Source organism: Xenopus laevis, chromosome 4S, assembly GCF_017654675.1.
Source record: "Xenopus laevis strain J_2021 chromosome 4S, Xenopus_laevis_v10.1, whole genome shotgun sequence".
Lineage (NCBI taxonomy): Eukaryota > Metazoa > Chordata > Amphibia > Anura > Pipidae > Xenopus > Xenopus laevis.
The window spans coordinates 25,788,983-25,797,996 of record NC_054378.1 but is presented as its reverse complement, the minus strand read 5'-3'; positions in this window follow the sequence as shown (position 1 = coordinate 25,797,996).

The window sequence follows — 9,014 nt, the reverse complement described above, 5'->3', positions numbered from 1 at the left end:
GGTCTCCCCAAACCTACCTAGGCGTTTCCCGGCCTCACAGGACATTCATGGGCAAAATACGATTTGCCCCCTCAATAAAGACAAAGTCCAGCTACCCGTCTCTGCTGTTTCTCCTGTTCGGAAAGTCTGGCTCGTCCTATCTGCATGGGTTCTTCAACCGTAGAAGAAGGAGAAGCCGACAAGGAAGAAGATGATGGAGGAGAAGTCGTATTAGGCAGCAGGGGTCTTTGAAAGTGAGGAGCCAGAGTGGGTTGGAACCTTTTGAGACGGTCTTTATCCACTTGATGCTCTCTTTGCCAAGTGTCCACCTTGATGGCCAGAGCAATTAGGTCCTCCAGAAGCATAGGCAGCTCGCGAGAAACCAGATCGTCTTTCAGGCGGATAGAGAGCCCGTTGTAAAAAGCGGCATGATAAGCGTCATTGTTCCAACTTGTCTCTGCAGCTAATGTACGAAACTCAATGGCATACTCAGAGGCACTGCGGCTCCCTTGTCGAATCTGAAATAGCCGTGAAGAAGCAGACACAACTCGGCCAGGAGCGTCAAAGACGGTCCGGAACGCCTGGAGGAAAGCCTTGCGTCGTCAATTAAAGGAGATTCCTTGTCCCACAGCGGAGACACCAATTCGAGTGCCTTTCCTGCCAGACGCGTGATGACAAATCCCACCTTGGCACGCTCAGATCCAAATTGAGCGGGTTGCAGAACGAATTGGATCTGGCACTGATTAACGAATCCTCGGCAAGCTTGGGGATCTCCACTGTAGAGAGGAGGTGCCGGGATATGTGGTTCAACCGCGGACGCAGTAGGAACCGGAGCAGCAACAGGAACTGGAGCAGGAGCTGCGGGCATAAGGATAGACAGTTTCTCCAAGATGGCCTCCAGCGCCTGTCCGAAATGAGACTGCTGAGCCTCGTAAGACTCCATGCGGGCAGCCAATCCGCGAAAAGCTCTGCCGAAATCGGGCTGGGCTTCCTCCGAAGGGTCCATGGCCCAATTATAATGTAAGGGCCCGAAGGCTCAAACTGGAGTAGTGGACCAAAGAGGAAGCTGAAGTTCAGCACAGTTCGCGGTACAATAGGATTAGGCAAAAGAATGGTCAAAGTCCAGGCAAATAGACCAGTTCAGGCGGCAAGAGTTCAATAACGATAAACAGGCAATGGGTCAAGATCAGGAACAAGAATCAATATACACTAGCACACCCAGGAACACACGAAGTAGAACCTATAATTGGGCAATGTTTGCAGACCTTTAGGCTCCTTAAATAGGCCTCCATTGGCGCCAAAAGATAACGTGATGACGTCACTGCGCTGGCGTAATTGCGCAGGTGTTCTGACGCTGGCGTCCATCCAAGCGCCGGCGTCCGTTCCGACGCTGGCGTCCATCCAGGGAGGAGGTAATTCTCCCTTACAGGCACAAGGCAATTCAATGTGTAATACCCCATTCACAGTAGGACGGCACAGTGGCAATTCCATGTATAGTATAATACTCCCATAATTCATAGCAGGATGGCACAGAGACAATTCCATGTATAATACCCCCGAGAATTCATAGCAGGATGGCACAGAAGCAATTCCATGTATAATACCCCCCAGAATTTATAGCAGGATGGCAGGGAGGCAATTCCATGTATCATACCCACCAGAATTCATAGTTGGATGGCATAGTAGCAATTAAATGTATAATACTCTCCAGAATTCATAGTAGGATATCACGGTGGCAGATTCACAAATGATACCCACAAATGATACCCACTGAGCAGTTATTTTTATGTACAGCCTCAGCACCGGTTTTCTACTACCTGGGGGGGTATGAGAGAATCTGGAAAGTAGACAGCCATACATTTCTGAAGAGCCCAGCATGAAAATTCTTCCCACATCTCATCAACAGGATGATGGGCGGGAAGTTTATACAAGCAAATCAGTAATATGACATGCAGCTCTTTAGCTGATCGTCCTGCTGTCTACTTGCTCTCTCTGGATTCAGGAAACCCAGATGCACTGCTGTTGGCAACATGACCCCACAGTCCCTGATCCCCACTACATTACTAAGTGAAACATTTGCTCTTCAGTGACCCCTGCTCATACTCACTACATCTACCAGTGACAAGTTCTTTGCGCATGAGCATGTGCATTGTGGGACCTGTAGTCCTGCACCTTCCCCACTCCTTCACCTGATACCTCGCTATCATTATGCCCAGGGCAGTCAGACACTAGAGGAAAGGGAGTTGCTGTAGACACAAGCACTTTTATACTGTGTAATAGCTTAGACTTTTTGTGATGCTGAGGCTTGTTGTTCAGTTAGGTATTCCAGGCTGTTGTGCAGTGGCGTAAAGAAGGTATTGTGGGCCCTTCAGGATGTGGGCGCTTCAGCAACAAGATAACTAATAAATAATCCTAGCAACAAGATAACTGCTGGTATGTCAAATGATGAACAAAAAGAAAAATAATTTAAAAAAAAACCCGCAAGTAATAAAAATAGGCATCAAATGTAAATTGTCTTAGAATATTACTTTCTACATCATACTAAAAGTTAAGCAAAGGTGAATTCTAAATATTATAAAATAGATTATAAGCAGTGGATACACTCTAACCCTCATTATAGCTACTGTTGAATGCAAACGTTTAGGAACCCTTTGCCAAATTACTTATTCTGTTAATTTTATTATTTTGTATTAATTACATGTTAGACAACTACTGCAACAATGAGTGTATTCTACATTAAAAAAACATATATCCAAATGTCAATATGCAGTTACATCTTATTTAATAACTTATAAAACATCGGAATGAAGATAGTCATTGCGGCATGTGCAAAAGTTTGTTTACCCATCCACTTGTTTAGTAATAAGCACTGTTTTTGAAAGGTACCTGACCCTAATTGGCTCATTTGGGCCTAAACAGCCATTAGGAGTTGTCATCTGTATGCAATCATGTTTGCAGAGCTTAATTAAATCTTCAACACTTCAAACTATGGGCTGTCCTCAAACTATGGGCTGTCAGGATGTGAAAATGAATCTGATGCCTGATTATGTCATCACCCACATATGACTGCAAAGGACCTGCAAGAAAGTTTGGCTGACACAGGGGTGGTGCACCACCCTTCCGCAGTGATTGCACAAACATGATCTGCATAGAAGAGTCCTTATCACAAACTTCTGAGGTATGCAAAAGACAGTCACAAGTTCTTTGAACTTTTGATCATAAGTTATGTGAACTGATGAAGAAAAAATGGAACTCTTTGGCTACAATACCCAAATATTTTTTTTGGAAGAAAAAAAGGAGCAGTGTTTGATGAAAACTATGTGGACTATCTGTAAAAGTGGTTCATAACAAAGTAGTTTTGGGAATGCTAGTCCAACCTAAGGCATCTCAGGTGGATAATTAAAAAGGCAGCTGTGAGGTTTTACCTGAATCAAGCAGAGAGAGGGCTCACAAGCAGTTCACACATGCTCGGAAAGTACCTGGGGATGGAACAGGATTTGCTGTGCTGTTAAAAGAGGGAGGAGAATCAGAATGAAGTAACAAGGATCAGGCAAGTCATGGCCAAACAATTCTGGGTCAGGGTTGGCAGCACAGGTTCACATGTGAAGTTCATGCTGAAGTCAGGACAGGCCGAGTTCACTCAGAGTCAGACAAGCCAGGTCAGAACAGGTATTAGCAAGCAGGAACAAACAAGTTGGGTAACTGGATGGTGCCAATATAACCTAGCTATTAAGTCCAAGCATCAAGACTCATGCTTGGTCTGGTGTGCATGCCAAGATTGACGCACACATGCGAAATAGGCACACCAGCTCTGATGTTGACACACGCATGCCGGTGTGCTCACGTGACCATGGGAATGCTGGCGCCTGCACATGCGAATGCGGGAACCCAGACTCCCAGGACAGACACCCATGAAGTGGCAGCTAAAAGCACAACAGAGAACTCCTATCTGGAGGAAAGGCTGCCTACATGACTTTGGTTTTCCTTTATATTCTCTGTTTTGGATACAGGACTACTACTGGTTAATAAGGACAACTGATCTGTGTTAGTTAGAAGCCCATTAAGTGGCAATGATTTTATTTTGAACTGTTTATTTTTGTTTATATTTGTTTCTGACTGAAAGATCTTACACTCTCATGAGTTGTGATTGTGCCTTGGGCTGCTTTACCTCCAGAAATCTAGTCCCAATGGCATATATGGCAGCTAATGGACCAGGAAACTACATGTAGAGGGATGAATGAAATCTACTAAATAGCAACATATGCTGGATGCTGAAGCTGAAAAGGGGATGTTTCAAGTCTGGCCACAAATGAGTGACTAGCAGGTAGAAGCCTATATGCTGTATAACATGGTTAATATATGTATTTGGCTTAATGATAGATAGTGATGTTGTATGCAGAAATGTAATTTAATAGTAAAGAAATATAAAAGACAACAGAGCGGATTCAATGAAAGATGTAAAGAAATACACAAGTCATTTTACAAGGCCAGTGTTTAGAGGCAGGCAGCTAACTATAACAATTCCGTGATACAGGCAGGCAGACAGATGCACTGCTCTGACAAGGAGTATCTGTTAAACATGCCAAGTTCTGGGCAGGCTGAAGACAAGAAAAAATCCAGTGAGCAAGAACCAGGAGATCATATATCAGGCAAGAAATAGGAATGAGCGCACAGGAACAGGCAATCACTCAGGAACAGGGAACAAGGCAGGAACAACCCAAGAAACCAGGCAGGAGTACAACAAAGTAGTAGGCTGGATCAGGCTTGGGATCTTCAATGATCAAGAAACTGGGAAAAGGAGGGAGCAGGCTTATAAAGGCCATTAACTGATTAATTAAGAATTATGTGCTAAAAAAAATTACATAGTTAAATTGGGTTGAAGAAACACCAGATTCCATCAAGTTTAACCCCTCCAAGTGAAACTCAACATCCATACATATTTACACTGACCCTCCATACAATCACATAAACTGCACATAAAAATATCTATACTAATTGTAAATTTTATTATCACAATAGCCTATGATATTATTCTTGTCCAAGAAATTATCCAAGCTACTCTTAAAAGAACAGTTCAGTGTAAAGATAAAAGCTGGGTAAATAGTTATGTGCAAAATAAAAAATGTTTATATTATAGTAAGCCAAAAATGTAATCTACAAAGGCTGGAGTGACTGGATATCTAACATAATAGAAAACAACTTCCTGCTTTTCAGCTCTCTAACTCTGAGTTAGTCAGCGACTCAAAGGGGGGCCACATGGGACATATTTGCCCTTTTTTAATTTTTACACTGAACAATTCCTTTTAATAGAGTCATCCATCACAACATCATCTGGCAGTGCATTCCATAACCTCACTGTGAAGAACCAACTATGCTGCTTCAAATGAAAGTTATTTTCCTCTACTCTAAAATGGATGGCCTCTGTTTGTTTATGATGTTCTCTTATGCACTATTTTCTACTACTTTTTTATTACTTTTTCTACTATAATTTAAGTCTTCCATCCATCTAACCAGTTTAGTTGCACTTCTCCACATTCCCTCCAGCTCATTAAACCTCTTAAGAAGAACTGGAGCCCAAAACTGCACTCCATACTCCAGGTAAGGCCTTACCAGTAACCCATAAAGAGGCAAAATTACATTTTCATCTCTTGAGTTAATGCTTTATGCAAAACAGTACTTTATTTGTGTATGCCTCCAGCATTGTTTTACTGTTTGTGTTGTTCCACCTAATAATTTAGCTGATGGTTTATGTACATTCTTTCCTTCTAAGGACAGAACAATTTGTTTAGTAGCCGTGGAATTACACTGCCTGGAATTAGACTACATATTCTCAACATATTATCTACAGAAACCCCTAGATCCTTCTCAATTAAGAATAACCCCAACACACTGCAATTTCATGTATAACTTGCACTTACGTATATTATTTCTGTCAAAGTGTTTAACCTTGCATTTATTAACACTGAACCTTACTTTTTGCTCCCCAATTTTACAATTTTTTTCAAATCACTCTGCAAAGTGGCAACATCCTGCATGGAACTTATAGTTCTGCACAATTTAGTATTCATCAGCAAAAATAGAAACAGTACTTTCAATGCCCACCTCCAGGTCATTAAAGGGCAAGGAAAGTCTAAAATAGAATAAGGCTAGAAATGCTGTATTTTGTATACTAAACATAAGCATGAACTTACTGCACAACAAGCCTAATCAAACAAATGATTTATGCTTTCAAAGTTGGCCACAGGGGGTCACCAACTTGTAACTTTGTTAAACATCTTTGCAAGACCAAGACTGTGAACATGCTCAGTTTGGTTTGGGCTGCTTAGGTATTGTCATAAATTATCAAAACAGCCCAAGCCAAATCATATCTGCCAGAAGCCGATACATCAAGACTGGTTAATAATCAGAATAGGCAGACTGCACTGGGTCCTGTGTTGTCATGTAATCTAATGTAGATTTTATAGTTTTTGTATTGTTTAATACAAACTTTCTCAAACTCTGCAGAACCAGTGGCTGCAGCAAAATAATCCTTCAAATAGAATCTGGGTTTATCTGTTTAAATATGTCTCCATGATCTTTGTCCCTACAGCTGGAGTTGAAAACAGTAAAGGGGATGTAAAGGCAAAAATAAAATCCAATACAAATCTCTACACAGTCGCTGACTGCTCTACAGAGGGAAAAAAACCAAAGCTGCTTGAGTTCTGCATAGCTGGGAAGTAAGGCGGGGGCTCCCCCTGCTGTTCATAAGTATGATTGTTTCCCTGCAGAGCATTTAGGGATCATCTGACAATTCTTATCCACAGCAGTAAATGAAGGGACAATTTCACTGCCTACAGTCAGGTTTCTTATAAAAACGGTACACATTTTTTAATTGAAGTATACTGGAGATAGGTTTCTTTTTCATAAAAGAAAGTAAAAATGGGATTCCATTTTTTTGCCTTTACATGCCCTTTAATAAACATGTTGAAAAGCAAAGGGCCAAGTATACAGTAGACCCAATAACAACACTTGTCCAATTATAAAATGTTCCATTTACCACCACTCTTCGTAATCTATCTTTTTGCCAGTTCTCTATCCAGGTACAAATACTATGTTCCAGGACAATATTCCTTAATTTAACCAGTAACCTTCTGTATGGCACTGTATCGATGCTTTAGCAAAGTCATATCCACTGCAATCCTAGAATCGACGTTCCTGCTCACCTTTTCATAAAGAGAAATTAAGTTAGTCTGTTTGTGAAAGTTCTCTCTTACGCCAGGCGAAATTTCGCTACGGATGTAACTACGCAAATTCACTAACGCGCGTAGTGTACTGAACGCTACCTTTTACGCTAGACTTCCTTCGCCACCTCAGACCAGGCGAAGATAGGGATTGCTTCAAAAAAAGTCCCAAAAAACGCTGGTGTTTTTTCTATATCATGGGTGATAGGCTGAAAAAGATCGAAAAATTTTTTGAGGCTCCCCTCCTTCCCCCCTACATTTTATAACTCATGGCAACTTAACTATACAGTGGGCACATGTGTAGGGCAAAAAAAATATTTTGTTTGATGATTTGAAGGTTTCCCAGGCATTTATAGTGATTCTACGCATTCCTCCATTGAAATTTGAATTTGGCAAATTAACCATCGCTAGCGTAACTTTGCTTCGCTTAGCGAATCAACGCTAGTGCAACTTCACAACCTTACGCTACCCCTGTGCGCAACTTCGGATTGCGGAGCGCTGGCGAAACTACGCCTGGCGAAGTGTGGCGAACTGCGGCGAAGTGGGGTGAAGTTGCGCCTGGCGCAACTACGAATCTTAGTTAATTTGTCGCAGAGTATTATGATTTGCTATGAAGTCCAGTATCTTAGCCTTTATTACCCTTTCAAAAAGTTTTCCTCTCACAATCATCAAACTAACTGGCCTATAGTTTTCAGGCTGAGAATAGTGGTACCACATTAGCAATTCTCGCGTCTCTCAGCACCATGCCAGACCTCAATGAATCCTGAAAAATTAATAAAGAGGTTTGGCAATCACAGAGCTAAGCTCGCTAAGTACCCTGGGATGAATACCATTCGGCCCCGGACTTTTTGTTTATCTTAACATGTTCTAGTTTCTTTTGAATTTCCTCATGTGTGAACCATGCATCATTAGTTGTATTATTAAATGAGCCACTGAAAATCAATGAAGCCACTTGGATTTGTGTGTTAAATGCATTATGAATTGGGATTAACTGAAGAAACTGTGTTATCTAAAGTCATCTTAACTCATTTAATGCATTTAACATTTTCATTAGCATAAAAAAAGCACCATTGTTCACAATGGTAAACGCTAGTGATGGGCAAATTCTGCAAATATCACGCAACAGCCGAAAAATTTGCAAAACAGTGATTTTCCTTTAATTAGATGGGATGCTGTGATGCAATTTGCTGTTTTAAATTGGATACGAGGGTTAAATGTGTTTAGATATTCTGTGTTAAAACATGAACCAAAGTGGCTTCATATGTTTCAGTCCAACATTCCGTAATTTAAACAGTAGCCTTCTGTGTGGTACTTTATCAAATGGTTTAGCAAAGTCTAAGTAAATTATATACACTGCTATCCCAGAGTCAAGGTCCCTGCTCGCCTTCTCATAAAAAGAAATTAAATAGTTTTATAGTTATTTGCCTTTTTCTTCTGACTCTTTGCAGCTTTCCAATGAGCGTCGCTGTCCCCTTCTAAAAAACAAATGTTTTGTAAGGCTACAAATGTATTGTTATTGCTACTTTTTGTTAATCATCCTTCTATTCAGACTCGCTACTATTCATATTTCAGTCTCTTATTCAAATCAATGCATGGTTCCTAGTTACCAGGAGCAGCCTCCCTTTATCTTTTGCCCACATTAGTTTCTAACTGTCACCCAACTAACTGCTTCATTGTCCTGCTGCTGTTCTCCTCCCCCCAAATTATCTGACCCCGCTGGGTCTTGCTCAGTGAGGATTGTCAGTCGACTGCAGTGTTGCAATTTCTTGCTCTAGTGCTCTAACTGAAACCTCTAAAGTGGCATTTTGTTCACAA